We start from the raw sequence: 15,103 nt of genomic DNA, 5'->3' as shown, positions 1-15,103 counted from the left end.
ATTTTGGTGAAACTTGTGTGTGCGTATGCTTGATTAGAAGCTCCGTTTTTGTCGTTAGCATATCCGTTAGCATAACATCAGGATAACTTCCTGTCGGCGAAAAATAGTAGAAGAAATGCAAAACGCCAGAAAACCAACTAGCGGCCAGGAGGAGTAACTGCTAGATAATAGTAATAAGTGTTTAGAATCTGTGAATTTGTTAGAGCTTCATTGTCTAAGACCTGTAAGCTTACATCCTGACTTTAGTTTTAATTAAACATTATAACAAAGATTAATGGTTTCAGTTGTGCTTCTTCAATTCTTGAACTTAATTGTGATTCATTAGTAAATGAGATTCATTATTGTGCAGACCAGAGTGTAAGTGCAGTTCAACAGTTTGACTTGCATTGGTATTTCTGATTGAATATCTTTGAACACAGTTATTGATTTTTTTAAAGTTGAATTTAATATTTAATTGATTAATTATTCATTATTTTTTAATTTCATTTTACTTCCAATTTTAAACCTTTCGAATTCTGATTTGGAACTGGATTGTGATCTTGATTTTGACTCTGATTTAGATGTTGAGTTTGATTTAGGAATTCTAACTTCAATTTTGGATTCGAGATTCCTTCACATATCCAGTATTGACAAATTTTGGTACATTTACTATTTTACATCGTTCCTAAGAATCAATTTTGACACGGACGGCGCAAACATATTTGAGAGATCGTTGACCTCTCTTACACTACAGACGTATGCTAACATTTACTGCTGACCTTTGGGCAGTTTTGTGTTTGTTTTAGTCAAGGTGCGTGGTTGAGTGGATCCAGATCTGGGAAGTGAAGCAGTGGATCCCAGTTTTGGGGTCAACGACCGCACACAATACAGCACAGAGGGTGAGTTGACTTTGATTCATGTGATGACAAGCGTGCACATTCAATACACACATTTGAATACTCCTAGGCTGCATTAATTTACATTAAAGAAGCAGAGGAAGGAAGTAGGAGAACTGGTAAGTAAACTAAGCTGTGAAGTAAGGGAAGTAGGAGAACTGGTGGGAAGACTAAAATGTGAAGTAAGAGAAGTTCAGCTCAGTTTTTAAAAAAAGAAACCTTTTATTTTTCAGGAGAGGGTGAACAAATAAGTGTTTCTAAACACAATAAAATGGACTGAGACTGATCTCTGGTCTGAGAGAATCAGTGGGACTAATACAGTTTTAAAATGGAGCTCCTAACATTTCGGCAAGTTGTGCCTTCCTCAGAGGAGAATAAAAAATGAAAGAAAGACTGGAGATATTTATACCTTCCCTAGGCGGAGCAACTAGGGAGCTTCTGATAGGCTGGAACTCCCTCTAATCAGATGGCTAAGCCGTCTCAGCTGTCTAATTGAACACCTGGCAATCAGGAGGAAACCTGTCTTAATCGGCACCAAAGGCCTGCTGGGTGTAAAACCACCAGTTAAGGGCCATCATCTCCACCCAATGAGTTTCTAATACAAGTCAAGGTACACTTTGTGGCACTGGCAGGTTAGGTTCAGGGGGAAAAAAGGGTCTGGCTGCCTTTAGGCAGTCAGAGGGCACGGGCACACAAAGTATAGGCCTTAATACCTGTAATTCTCAAGAGGGGTTTGTAATTTTTTTTCATATTTTGCAGGTGTCCTGGCGGGTCTCCTAAAGGAGGTGTCCCCGCCCTCATCAGAGGAGGTAAGTCCATCATTTAGACACTCTAGGTCCCCCTAGTCTCAGTTTAACTGACCTCCAAGAATGGATAATAATACGTGTGACCAGTCTGTGTTTTAGCAGCGTGGAAATACGTTTAAAATGATGAATAACATTGCATAATCTGTAGCCGCGCTGTGAGGAGCTAACGCTAGCTACGTGTAGCTCCGGTTTTGCGGTACTCTGTATGTAAAATAAAAGTGCTTATAAAATAAAATAACCAGTAGAGTGTGAGAGGAGACAGAGGGCGTACCAGTGGAATTAAAGTGTGGGATTTTGGTGAAACTTGTGTGTGCGTATGCTTGATTAGAAGCTCCGTTTTTGTCGTTAGCATATCCGTTAGCATAACATCAGGATAACTTCCTGTCGGCGAAAAATAGTAGAAGAAATGCAAAACGCCAGAAAACCAACTAGCGGCCAGGAGGAGTAACTGCTAGATAATAGTAATAAGTGTTTAGAATCTGTGAATTTGTTAGAGCTTCATTGTCTAAGACCTGTAAGCTTACATCCTGACTTTAGTTTTAATTAAACATTATAACAAAGATTAATGGTTTCAGTTGTGCTTCTTCAATTCTTGAACTTAATTGTGATTCATTAGTAAATGAGATTCATTATTGTGCAGACCAGAGTGTAAGTGCAGTTCAACAGTTTGACTTGCATTGGTATTTCTGATTGAATATCTTTGAACACAGTTATTGATTTTTTTAAAGTTGAATTTAATATTTAATTGATTAATTATTCATTATTTTTTAATTTCATTTTACTTCCAATTTTAAACCTTTCGAATTCTGATTTGGAACTGGATTGTGATCTTGATTTTGACTCTGATTTAGATGTTGAGTTTGATTTAGGAATTCTAACTTCAATTTTGGATTCGAGATTCCTTCACATATCCAGTATTGACTAATTTTGGTACATTTACTATTTTACATCGTTCCTAAGAATCAATTTTGACACGGACGGCGCAAACATATTTGAGAGATCGTTGACCTCTCTTACACTACAGACGTATGCTAACATTTACTGCTGACCTTTGGGCAGTTTTGTGTTTGTTTTAGTCAAGGTGCGTGGTTGAGTGGATCCAGATCTGGGAAGTGAAGCAGTGGATCCCAGTTTTGGGGTCAACGACCGCACACAATACAGCACAGAGGGTGAGTTGACTTTGATTCATGTGATGACAAGCGTGCACATTCAATACACACATTTGAATACTCCTAGGCTGCATTAATTTACATTAAAGAAGCAGAGGAAGGAAGTAGGAGAACTGGTAAGTAAACTAAGCTGTGAAGTAAGGGAAGTAGGAGAACTGGTGGGAAGACTAAAATGTGAAGTAAGAGAAGTTCAGCTCAGTTTTTAAAAAAAGAAACCTTTTATTTTTCAGGAGAGGGTGAACAAATAAGTGTTTCTAAACACAATAAAATGGACTGAGACTGATCTCTGGTCTGAGAGAATCAGTGGGACTAATACAGTTTTAAAATGGAGCTCCTAACGTTTCGGCAAGTTGTGCCTTCCTCAGAGGAGAATAAAAAATGAAAGAAAGACTGGAGATATTTATACCTTCCCTAGGCGGAGCAACTAGGGAGCTTCTGATAGGCTGGAACTCCCTCTAATCAGATGGCTAAGCCGTCTCAGCTGTCTAATTGAACACCTGGCAATCAGGAGGAAACCTGTCTTAATCGGCACCAAAGGCCTGCTGGGTGTAAAACCACCAGTTAAGGGCCATCATCTCCACCCAATGAGTTTCTAATACAAGTCAAGGTACACTTTGTGGCACTGGCAGGTTAGGTTCAGGGGAAAAAAGGGTCTGGCTGCCTTTAGGCAGTCAGAGGGCACGGGCACACAAAGTATAGGCCTTAATACCTGTAATTCTCAAGAGGGGTTTGTAATTTTTTTTCATATTTTGCAGGTGTCCTGGCGGGTCTCCTAAAGGAGGTGTCCCGCCCTCATCAGAGGAGGTAAGTCCATCATTTAGACACTCTAGGTCCCCCTAGTCTCAGTTTAACTGTGACCTCCAAGAATGGATAATAATACGTGTGACCAGTCTGTGTTTTAGCAGCGTGGAAATACGTTTAAAATGATGAATAACATTGCATAATCTGTAGCCGCGCTGTGAGGAGCTAACGCTAGCTACGTGTAGCTCCGGTTTTGCGGTACTCTGTATGTAAAATAAAAGTGCTTATAAAATAAAATAACCAGTAGAGTGTGAGAGGAGACAGAGGGCGTACCAGTGGAATTAAAGTGTGGGATTTTGGTGAAACTTGTGTGTGCGTATGCTTGATTAGAAGCTCCGTTTTTGTCGTTAGCATATCCGTTAGCATAACATCAGGATAACTTCCTGTCGGCGAAAAATAGTAGAAGAAATGCAAAACGCCAGAAAACCAACTAGCGGCCAGGAGGAGTAACTGCTAGATAATAGTAATAAGTGTTTAGAATCTGTGAATTTGTTAGAGCTTCATTGTCTAAGACCTGTAAGCTTACATCCTGACTTTAGTTTTAATTAAACATTATAACAAAGATTAATGGTTTCAGTTGTGCTTCTTCAATTCTTGAACTTAATTGTGATTCATTAGTAAATGAGATTCATTATTGTGCAGACCAGAGTGTAAGTGCAGTTCAACAGTTTGACTTGCATTGGTATTTCTGATTGAATATCTTTGAACACAGTTATTGATTTTTTTTAAGTTGAATTTAATATTTAATTGATTAATTATTCATTATTTTTTAATTTCATTTTACTTCCAATTTTAAACCTTTCGAATTCTGATTTGGAACTGGATTGTGATCTTGATTTTGACTCTGATTTAGATGTTGAGTTTGATTTAGGAATTCTAACTTCAATTTTGGATTCGAGATTCCTTCACATATCCAGTATTGACTAATTTTGGTACATTTACTATTTTACATCGTTCCTAAGAATCAATTTTGACACGGACGTCGCAAACATATTTGAGAGATCGTTGACCTCTCTTACAATACAGACGTATGCTAACATTTACTGCTGACCTTTGGGCAGTTTTGTGTTTGTTTTAGTCAAGGTGCGTGGTTGAGTGGATCCAGATCTGGGAAGTGAAGCAGTGGATCCCAGTTTTGGAGTCAACGACCGCACACAATACAGCACAGAGGGTGAGTTGACTTTGATTCATGTGATGACAAGCGTGCACATTCAATACACACATTTGAATACTCCTAGGCTGCATTAATTTACATTAAAGAAGCAGAGGAAGGAAGTAGGAGAACTGGTAAGTAAACTAAGCTGTGAAGTAAGGGAAGTAGGAGAACTGGTGGGAAGACTAAAATGTGAAGTAAGAGAAGTTCAGCTCAGTTTTAAAAAAAAGAAACCTTTTATTTTTCAGGAGAGGGTGAACAAATAAGTGTTTCTAAACACAATAAAATGGACTGAGACTGATCTCTGGTCTGAGAGAATCAGTGGGACTAATACAGTTTTAAAATGGAGCTCCTAACATTTCGGCAAGTTGTGCCTTCCTCAGAGGAGAATAAAAAATGAAAGAAAGACTGGAGATATTTATACCTTCCCTAGGCGGAGCAACTAGGGAGCTTCTGATAGGCTGGAACTCCCTCTAATCAGATGGCTAAGCCGTCTCAGCTGTCTAATTGAACACCTGGCAATCAGGAGGAAACCTGTCTTAATCGGCACCAAAGGCCTGCTGGGTGTAAAACCACCAGTTAAGGGCCATCATCTCCACCCAATGAGTTTCTAATACAAGTCAAGGTACACTTTGTGGCACTGGCAGGTTAGGTTCAGGGGAAAAAAAGGGTCTGGCTGCCTTTAGGCAGTCAGAGGGCACGGGCACACAAAGTATAGGCCTTAATACCTGTAATTCTCAAGAGGGGTTTGTAATTTTTTTTCATATTTTGCAGGTGTCCTGGCGGGTCTCCTAAAGGAGGTGTCCCCGCCCTCATCAGAGGAGGTAAGTCCATCATTTAGACACTCTAGGTCCCCCTAGTCTCAGTTTAACTGACCTCCAAGAATGGATAATAATACGTGTGACCAGTCTGTGTTTTAGCAGCGTGGAAATACGTTTAAAATGATGAATAACATTGCATAATCTGTAGCCGCGCTGTGAGGATCTAACGCTAGCTACGTGTAGCTCCGGTTTTGCGGTACTCTGTATGTAAAATAAAAGTGCTTATAAAATAAAATAACCAGTAGAGTGTGAGAGGAGACAGAGGGCGTACCAGTGGAATTAAAGTGTGGGATTTTGGTGAAACTTGTGTGTGCGTATGCTTGATTAGAAGCTCCGTTTTTGTCGTTAGCATATCCGTTAGCATAACATCAGGATAACTTCCTGTCGGCGAAAAATAGTAGAAGAAATGCAAAACGCCAGAAAACCAACTAGCGGCCAGGAGGAGTAACTGCTAGATAATAGTAATAAGTGTTTAGAATCTGTGAATTTGTTAGAGCTTCATTGTCTAAGACCTGTAAGCTTACATCCTGACTTTAGTTTTAATTAAACATTATAACAAAGATTAATGGTTTCAGTTGTGCTTCTTCAATTCTTGAACTTAATTGTGATTCATTAGTAAATGAGATTCATTATTGTGCAGACCAGAGTGTAAGTGCAGTTCAACAGTTTGACTTGCATTGGTATTTCTGATTGAATATCTTTGAACACAGTTATTGATTTTTTTAAAGTTGAATTTAATATTTAATTGATTAATTATTCATTATTTTTTAATTTCATTTTACTTCCAATTTTAAACCTTTCAAATTCTGATTTGGAACTGGATTGTGATCTTGATTTTGACTCTGATTTAGATGTTGAGTTTGATTTAGGAATTCTAACTTCAATTTTGGATTCGAGATTCCTTCACATATCCAGTATTGACTAATTTTGGTACATTTACTATTTTACATCGTTCCTAAGAATCAATTTTGACACGGACGGCGCAAACATATTTGAGAGATCGTTGACCTCTCTTACACTACAGACGTATGCTAACATTTACTGCTGACCTGTGGTCAGTTTTGTGTTTGTTTTAGTCAAGGTGCGTGGTTGAGTGGATCCAGATCTGGGAAGTGAAGCAGTGGATCCCAGTTTTGGAGTCAACGACCGCACACAATACAGCACAGAGGGTGAGTTGACTTTGATTCATGTGATGACAAGTGTGCACATTCAATACACACATTTGAATACTCCTAGGCTGCATTAATTTACATTAAAGAAGCAGAGGAAGGAAGTAGGAGAACTGGTAAGTAAACTAAGCTGTGAAGTAAGGGAAGTAGGAGAACTGGTGGGAAGACTAAAATGTGAAGTAAGAGAAGTTCAGCTCAGTTTTAAAAAAAAAGAAACCTTTTATTTTTCAGGAGAGGGTGAACAAATAAGTGTTTCTAAACACAATAAAATGGACTGAGACTGATCTCTGGTCTGAGAGAATCAGTGGGACTAATACAGTTTTAAAATGGAGCTCCTAACATTTCGGCAAGTTGTGCCTTCCTCAGAGGAGAATAAAAAATGAAAGAAAGACGAGATATTTATACCTTCCCTAGGCGGAGCAACTAGGGAGCTTCTGATAGGCTGGAACTCCCTCTAATCAGATGGCTAAGCCGTCTCAGCTGTCTAATTGAACACCTGGCAATCAGGAGGAAACCTGTCTTAATCGGCACCAAAGGCCTGCTGGGTGTAAAACCACCAGTTAAGGGCCATCATCTCCACCCAATGAGTTTCTAATACAAGTCAAGGTACACTTTGTGGCACTGGCAGGTTAGGTTCAGGGGAAAAAAAGGGTCTGGCTGCCTTTAGGCAGTCAGAGGGCACGGGCACACAAAGTATAGGCCTTAATACCTGTAATTCTCAAGAGGGGTTTGTAATTTTTTTTCATATTTTGCAGGTGTCCTGGCGGGTCTCCTAAAGGAGGTGTCCCCGCCCTCATCAGAGGAGGTAAGTCCATCATTTAGACACTCTAGGTCCCCCTAGTCTCAGTTTAACTGACCTCCAAGAATGGATAATAATACGTGTGACCAGTCTGTGTTTTAGCAGCGTGGAAATACGTTTAAAATGATGAATAACATTGCATAATCTGTAGCCGCGCTGTGAGGAGCTAACGCTAGCTACGTGTAGCTCCGGTTTTGCGGTACTCTGTATGTAAAATAAAAGTGCTTATAAAATAAAATAACCAGTAGAGTGTGAGAGGAGACAGAGGGCGTACCAGTGGAATTAAAGTGTGGGATTTTGGTGAAACTTGTGTGTGCGTATGCTTGATTAGAAGCTCCGTTTTTGTCGTTAGCATACCCGTTAGCATAACATCAGGATAACTTCCTGTCGGCGAAAAATAGTAGAAGAAATGCAAAACGCCAGAAAACCAACTAGCGGCCAGGAGGAGTAACTGCTAGATAATAGTAATAAGTGTTTAGAATCTGTGAATTTGTTAGAGCTTCATTGTCTAAGACCTGTAAGCTTACATCCTGACTTTAGTTTTAATTAAACATTATAACAAAGATTAATGGTTTCAGTTGTGCTTCTTCAATTCTTGAACTTAATTGTGATTCATTAGTAAATGAGATTCATTATTGTGCAGACCAGAGTGTAAGTGCAGTTCAACAGTTTGACTTGCATTGGTATTTCTGATTGAATATCTTTGAACACAGTTATTGATTTTTTTAAAGTTGAATTTAATATTTAATTGATTAATTATTCATTATTTCATTTTACTTCCAATTTTAAACCTTTCGAATTCTGATTTGGAACTGGATTGTGATCTTGATTTTGACTCTGATTTAGATGTTGAGTTTGATTTAGGAATTCTAACTTCAATTTTGGATTCGAGATTCCTTCACATATCCAGTATTGACTAATTTTGGTACATTTACTATTTTACATCGTTCCTAAGAATCAATTTTGACACGGACGGCGCAAACATATTTGAGAGATCGTTGACCTCTCTTACACTACAGACGTATGCTAACATTTACTGCTGACCTGTGGTCAGTTTTGTGTTTGTTTTAGTCAAGGTGCGTGGTTGAGTGGATCCAGATCTGGGAAGTGAAGCAGTGGATCCCAGTTTTGGAGTCAACGACCGCACACAATACAGCACAGAGGGTGAGTTGACTTTGATTCATGTGATGACAAGCGTGCACATTCAATACACACATTTGAATACTCCTAGGCTGCATTAATTTACATTAAAGAAGCAGAGGAAGGAAGTAGGAGAACTGGTAAGTAAACTAAGCTGTGAAGTAAGGGAAGTAGGAGAACTGGTGGGAAGACTAAAATGTGAAGTAAGAGAAGTTCAGCTCAGTTTTTAAAAAAAGAAACCTTTTATTTTTCAGGAGAGGGTGAACAAATAAGTGTTTCTAAACACAATAAAATGGACTGAGACTGATCTCTGGTCTGAGAGAATCAGTGGGACTAATACAGTTTTAAAATGGAGCTCCTAACATTTCGGCAAGTTGTGCCTTCCTCAGAGGAGAATAAAAAATGAAAGACTGGAGATATTTATACCTTCCCTAGGCGGAGGCAACTAGGGAGCTTCTGATAGGCTGGAACTCCCTCTAATCAGATGGCTAAGCCGTCTCAGCTGTCTAATTGAACACCTGGCAATCAGGAGGAAACCTGTCTTAATCGGCACCAAAGGCCTGCTGGGTGTAAAACCACCAGTTAAGGGCCATCATCTCCACCCAATGAGTTTCTAATACAAGTCAAGGTACACTTTGTGGCACTTGGCAGGTTAGGTTCAGGGGAAAAAAAGGGTCTGGCTGCCTTTAGGCAGTCAGAGGGCACGGGCACACAAAGTATAGGCCTTAATACCTGTAATTCTCAAGAGGGGTTTGTAATTTTTTTTCATATTTTGCAGGTGTCCTGGCGGGTCTCCTAAAGGAGGTGTCCCCGCCCTCATCAGAGGAGGTAAGTCCATCATTTAGACACTCTAGGTCCCCCTAGTCTCAGTTTAACTGACCTCCAAGAATGGATAATAATACGTGTGACCAGTCTGTGTTTTAGCAGCGTGGAAATACGTTTAAAATGATGAATAACATTGCATAATCTGTAGCCGCGCTGTGAGGAGCTAACGCTAGCTACGTGTAGCTCCGGTTTTGCGGTACTCTGTATGTAAAATAAAAGTGCTTATAAAATAAAATAACCAGTAGAGTGTGAGAGGAGACAGAGGGCGTACCAGTGGAATTAAAGTGTGGGATTTTGGTGAAACTTGTGTGTGCGTATGCTTGATTAGAAGCTCCGTTTTTGTCGTTAGCATATCCGTTAGCATAACATCAGGATAACTTCCTGTCGGCGAAAAATAGTAGAAGAAATGCAAAACGCCAGAAAACCAACTAGCGGCCAGGAGGAGTAACTGCTAGATAATAGTAATAAGTGTTTAGAATCTGTGAATTTGTTAGAGCTTCATTGTCTAAGACCTGTAAGCTTACATCCTGACTTTAGTTTTAATTAAACATTATAACAAAGATTAATGGTTTCAGTTGTGCTTCTTCAATTCTTGAACTTAATTGTGATTCATTAGTAAATGAGATTCATTATTGTGCAGACCAGAGTGTAAGTGCAGTTCAACAGTTTGACTTGCATTGGTATTTCTGATTGAATATCTTTGAACACAGTTATTGATTTTTTTAAAGTTGAATTTAATATTTAATTGATTAATTATTCATTATTTTTTAATTTCATTTTACTTCCAATTTTAAACCTTTCGAATTCTGATTTGGAACTGGATTGTGATCTTGATTTTGACTCTGATTTAGATGTTGAGTTTGATTTAGGAATTCTAACTTCAATTTTGGATTCGAGATTCCTTCACATATCCAGTATTGACTAATTTTGGTACATTTACTATTTTACATCGTTCCTAAGAATCAATTTTGACACGGACGGCGCAAACATATTTGAGAGATCGTTGACCTCTCTTACACTACAGACGTATGCTAACATTTACTGCTGACCTGTGGTCAGTTTTGTGTTTGTTTTAGTCAAGGTGCGTGGTTGAGTGGATCCAGATCTGGGAAGTGAAGCAGTGGATCCCAGTTTTGGAGTCAACGACCGCACACAATACAGCACAGAGGGTGAGTTGACTTTGATTCATGTGATGACAAGCGTGCACATTCAATACACACATTTGAATACTCCTAGGCTGCATTAATTTACATTAAAGAAGCAGAGGAAGGAAGTAGGAGAACTGGTAAGTAAACTAAGCTGTGAAGTAAGGGAAGTAGGAGAACTGGTGGGAAGACTAAAATGTGAAGTAAGAGAAGTTCAGCTCAGTTTTAAAAAAAAGAAACCTTTTATTTTTCAGGAGAGGGTGAACAAATAAGTGTTTCTAAACACAATAAAATGGACTGAGACTGATCTCTGGTCTGAGAGAATCAGTGGGACTAATACAGTTTTAAAATGGAGCTCCTAACATTTCGGCAAGTTGTGCCTTCCTCAGAGGAGAATAAAAAATGAAAGAAAGACTGGAGATATTTATACCTTCCCTAGGCGGAGCAACTAGGGAGCTTCTGATAGGCTGGAACTCCCTCTAATCAGATGGCTAAGCCGTCTCAGCTGTCTAATTGAACACCTGGCAATCAGGAGGAAACCTGTCTTAATCGGCACCAAAGGCCTGCTGGGTGTAAAACCACCAGTTAAGGGCCATCATCTCCACCCAATGAGTTTCTAATACAAGTCAAGGTACACTTTGTGGCACTGGCAGGTTAGGTTCAGGGGAAAAAAAGGGTCTGGCTGCCTTTAGGCAGTCAGAGGGCACGGGCACACAAAGTATAGGCCTTAATACCTGTAATTCTCAAGAGGGGTTTGTAATTTTTTTTCATATTTTGCAGGTGTCCTGGCGGGTCTCCTAAAGGAGGTGTCCCCGCCCTCATCAGAGGAGGTAAGTCCATCATTTAGACACTCTAGGTCCCCCTAGTCTCAGTTTAACTGACCTCCAAGAATGGATAATAATACGTGTGACCAGTCTGTGTTTTAGCAGCGTGGAAATACGTTTAAAATGATGAATAACATTGCATAATCTGTAGCCGCGCTGTGAGGAGCTAACGCTAGCTACGTGTAGCTCCGGTTTTGCGGTACTCTGTATGTAAAATAAAAGTGCTTATAAAATAAAATAACCAGTAGAGTGTGAGAGGAGACAGAGGGCGTACCAGTGGAATTAAAGTGTGGGATTTTGGTGAAACTTGTGTGTGCGTATGCTTGATTAGAAGCTCCGTTTTTGTCGTTAGCATATCCGTTAGCATAACATCAGGATAACTTCCTGTCGGCGAAAAATAGTAGAAGAAATGCAAAACGCCAGAAAACCAACTAGCGGCCAGGAGGAGTAACTGCTAGATAATAGTAATAAGTGTTTAGAATCTGTGAATTTGTTAGAGCTTCATTGTCTAAGACCTGTAAGCTTACATCCTGACTTTAGTTTTAATTAAACATTATAACAAAGATTAATGGTTTCAGTTGTGCTTCTTCAATTCTTGAACTTAATTGTGATTCATTAGTAAATGAGATTCATTATTGTGCAGACCAGAGTGTAAGTGCAGTTCAACAGTTTGACTTGCATTGGTATTTCTGATTGAATATCTTTGAACACAGTTATTGATTTTTTTAAAGTTGAATTTAATATTTAATTGATTAATTATTCATTATTTTTTAATTTCATTTTACTTCCAATTTTAAACCTTTCGAATTCTGATTTGGAACTGGATTGTGATCTTGATTTTGACTCTGATTTAGATGTTGAGTTTGATTTAGGAATTCTAACTTCAATTTTGGATTCGAGATTCCTTCACATATCCAGTATTGACTAATTTTGGTACATTTACTATTTTACATCGTTCCTAAGAATCAATTTTGACACGGACGGCGCAAACATATTTGAGAGATCGTTGACCTCTCTTACACTACAGACGTATGCTAACATTTACTGCTGACCTGTGGTCAGTTTTGTGTTTGTTTTAGTCAAGGTGCGTGGTTGAGTGGATCCAGATCTGGGAAGTGAAGCAGTGGATCCCAGTTTTGGAGTCAACGACCGCACACAATACAGCACAGAGGGTGAGTTGACTTTGATTCATGTGATGACAAGTGTGCACATTCAATACACACATTTGAATACTCCTAGGCTGCATTAATTTACATTAAAGAAGCAGAGGAAGGAAGTAGGAGAACTGGTAAGTAAACTAAGCTGTGAAGTAAGGGAAGTAGGAGAACTGGTGGGAAGACTAAAATGTGAAGTAAGAGAAGTTCAGCTCAGTTTTTAAAAAAAAGAAACCTTTTATTTTTCAGGAGAGGGTGAACAAATAAGTGTTTCTAAACACAATAAAATGGACTGAGACTGATCTCTGGTCTGAGAGAATCAGTGGGACTAATACAGTTTTAAAATGGAGCTCCTAACATTTCGGCAAGTTGTGCCTTCCTCAGAGGAGAATAAAAAATGAAAGAAAGACGAGATATTTATACCTTCCCTAGGCGGAGCAACTAGGGAGCTTCTGATAGGCTGGAACTCCCTCTAATCAGATGGCTAAGCCGTCTCAGCTGTCTAATTGAACACCTGGCAATCAGGAGGAAACCTGTCTTAATCGGCACCAAAGGCCTGCTGGGTGTAAAACCACCAGTTAAGGGCCATCATCTCCACCCAATGAGTTTCTAATACAAGTCAAGGTACACTTTGTGGCACTGGCAGGTTAGGTTCAGGGGAAAAAAAGGGTCTGGCTGCCTTTAGGCAGTCAGAGGGCACGGGCACACAAAGTATAGGCCTTAATACCTGTAATTCTCAAGAGGGGTTTGTAATTTTTTTTCATATTTTGCAGGTGTCCTGGCGGGTCTCCTAAAGGAGGTGTCCCCGCCCTCATCAGAGGAGGTAAGTCCATCATTTAGACACTCTAGGTCCCCCTAGTCTCAGTTTAACTGACCTCCAAGAATGGATAATAATACGTGTGACCAGTCTGTGTTTTAGCAGCGTGGAAATACGTTTAAAATGATGAATAACATTGCATAATCTGTAGCCGCGCTGTGAGGAGCTAACGCTAGCTACGTGTAGCTCCGGTTTTGCGGTACTCTGTATGTAAAATAAAAGTGCTTATAAAATAAAATAACCAGTAGAGTGTGAGAGGAGACAGAGGGCGTACCAGTGGAATTAAAGTGTGGGATTTTGGTGAAACTTGTGTGTGCGTATGCTTGATTAGAAGCTCCGTTTTTGTCGTTAGCATATCCGTTAGCATAACATCAGGATAACTTCCTGTCGGCAAAAAATAGTAGAAGAAATGCAAAACGCCAGAAAACCAACTAGCGGCCAGGAGGAGTAACTGCTAGATAATAGTAATAAGTGTTTAGAATCTGTGAATTTGTTAGAGCTTCATTGTCTAAGACCTGTAAGCTTACATCCTGACTTTAGTTTTAATTAAACATTATAACAAAGATTAATGGTTTCAGTTGTGCTTCTTCAATTCTTGAACTTAATTGTGATTCATTAGTAAATGAGATTCATTATTGTGCAGACCAGAGTGTAAGTGCAGTTCAACAGTTTGACTTGCATTGGTATTTCTGATTGAATATCTTTGAACACAGTTATTGATTTTTTTAAAGTTGAATTTAATATTTAATTGATTAATTATTCATTATTTCATTTTACTTCCAATTTTAAACCTTTCGAATTCTGATTTGGAACTGGATTGTGATCTTGATTTTGACTCTGATTTAGATGTTGAGTTTGATTTAGGAATTCTAACTTCAATTTTGGATTCGAGATTCCTTCACATATCCAGTATTGACTAATTTTGGTACATTTACTATTTTACATCGTTCCTAAGAATCAATTTTGACACGGACGGCGCAAACATATTTGAGAGATCGTTGACCTCTCTTACACTACAGACGTATGCTAACATTTACTGCTGACCTGTGGTCAGTTTTGTGTTTGTTTTAGTCAAGGTGCGTGGTTGAGTGGATCCAGATCTGGGAAGTGAAGCAGTGGATCCCAGTTTTGGAGTCAACGACCGCACACAATACAGCACAGAGGGTGAGTTGACTTTGATTCATGTGATGACAAGCGTGCACATTCAATACACACATTTGAATACTCCTAGGCTGCATTAATTTACATTAAAGAAGCAGAGGAAGGAAGTAGGAGAACTGGTAAGTAAACTAAGCTGTGAAGTAAGGGAAGTAGGAGAACTGGTGGGAAGACTAAAATGTGAAGTAAGAGAAGTTCAGCTCAGTTTTTAAAAAAAGAAACCTTTTATTTTTCAGGAGAGGGTGAACAAATAAGTGTTTCTAAACACAATAAAATGGACTGAGACTGATCTCTGGTCTGAGAGAATCAGTGGGACTAATACAGTTTTAAAATGGAGCTCCTAACATTTCGGCAAGTTGTGCCTTCCTCAGAGGAGAATAAAAAATGAAAGACTGGAGATATTTATACCTTCCCTAGGCGGAGGCAACTAGGGAGCTTCTGATAGGC

The sequence above is a fragment of the Melanostigma gelatinosum genome (assembly GCF_949748355.1).
Source record: "Melanostigma gelatinosum genome assembly, chromosome: 16".
Classification (NCBI taxonomy): domain Eukaryota; kingdom Metazoa; phylum Chordata; class Actinopteri; order Perciformes; family Zoarcidae; genus Melanostigma; species Melanostigma gelatinosum.
The sequence above is the reverse complement of the archived record's forward strand: the minus strand, read 5'-3'. Positions refer to the sequence as shown.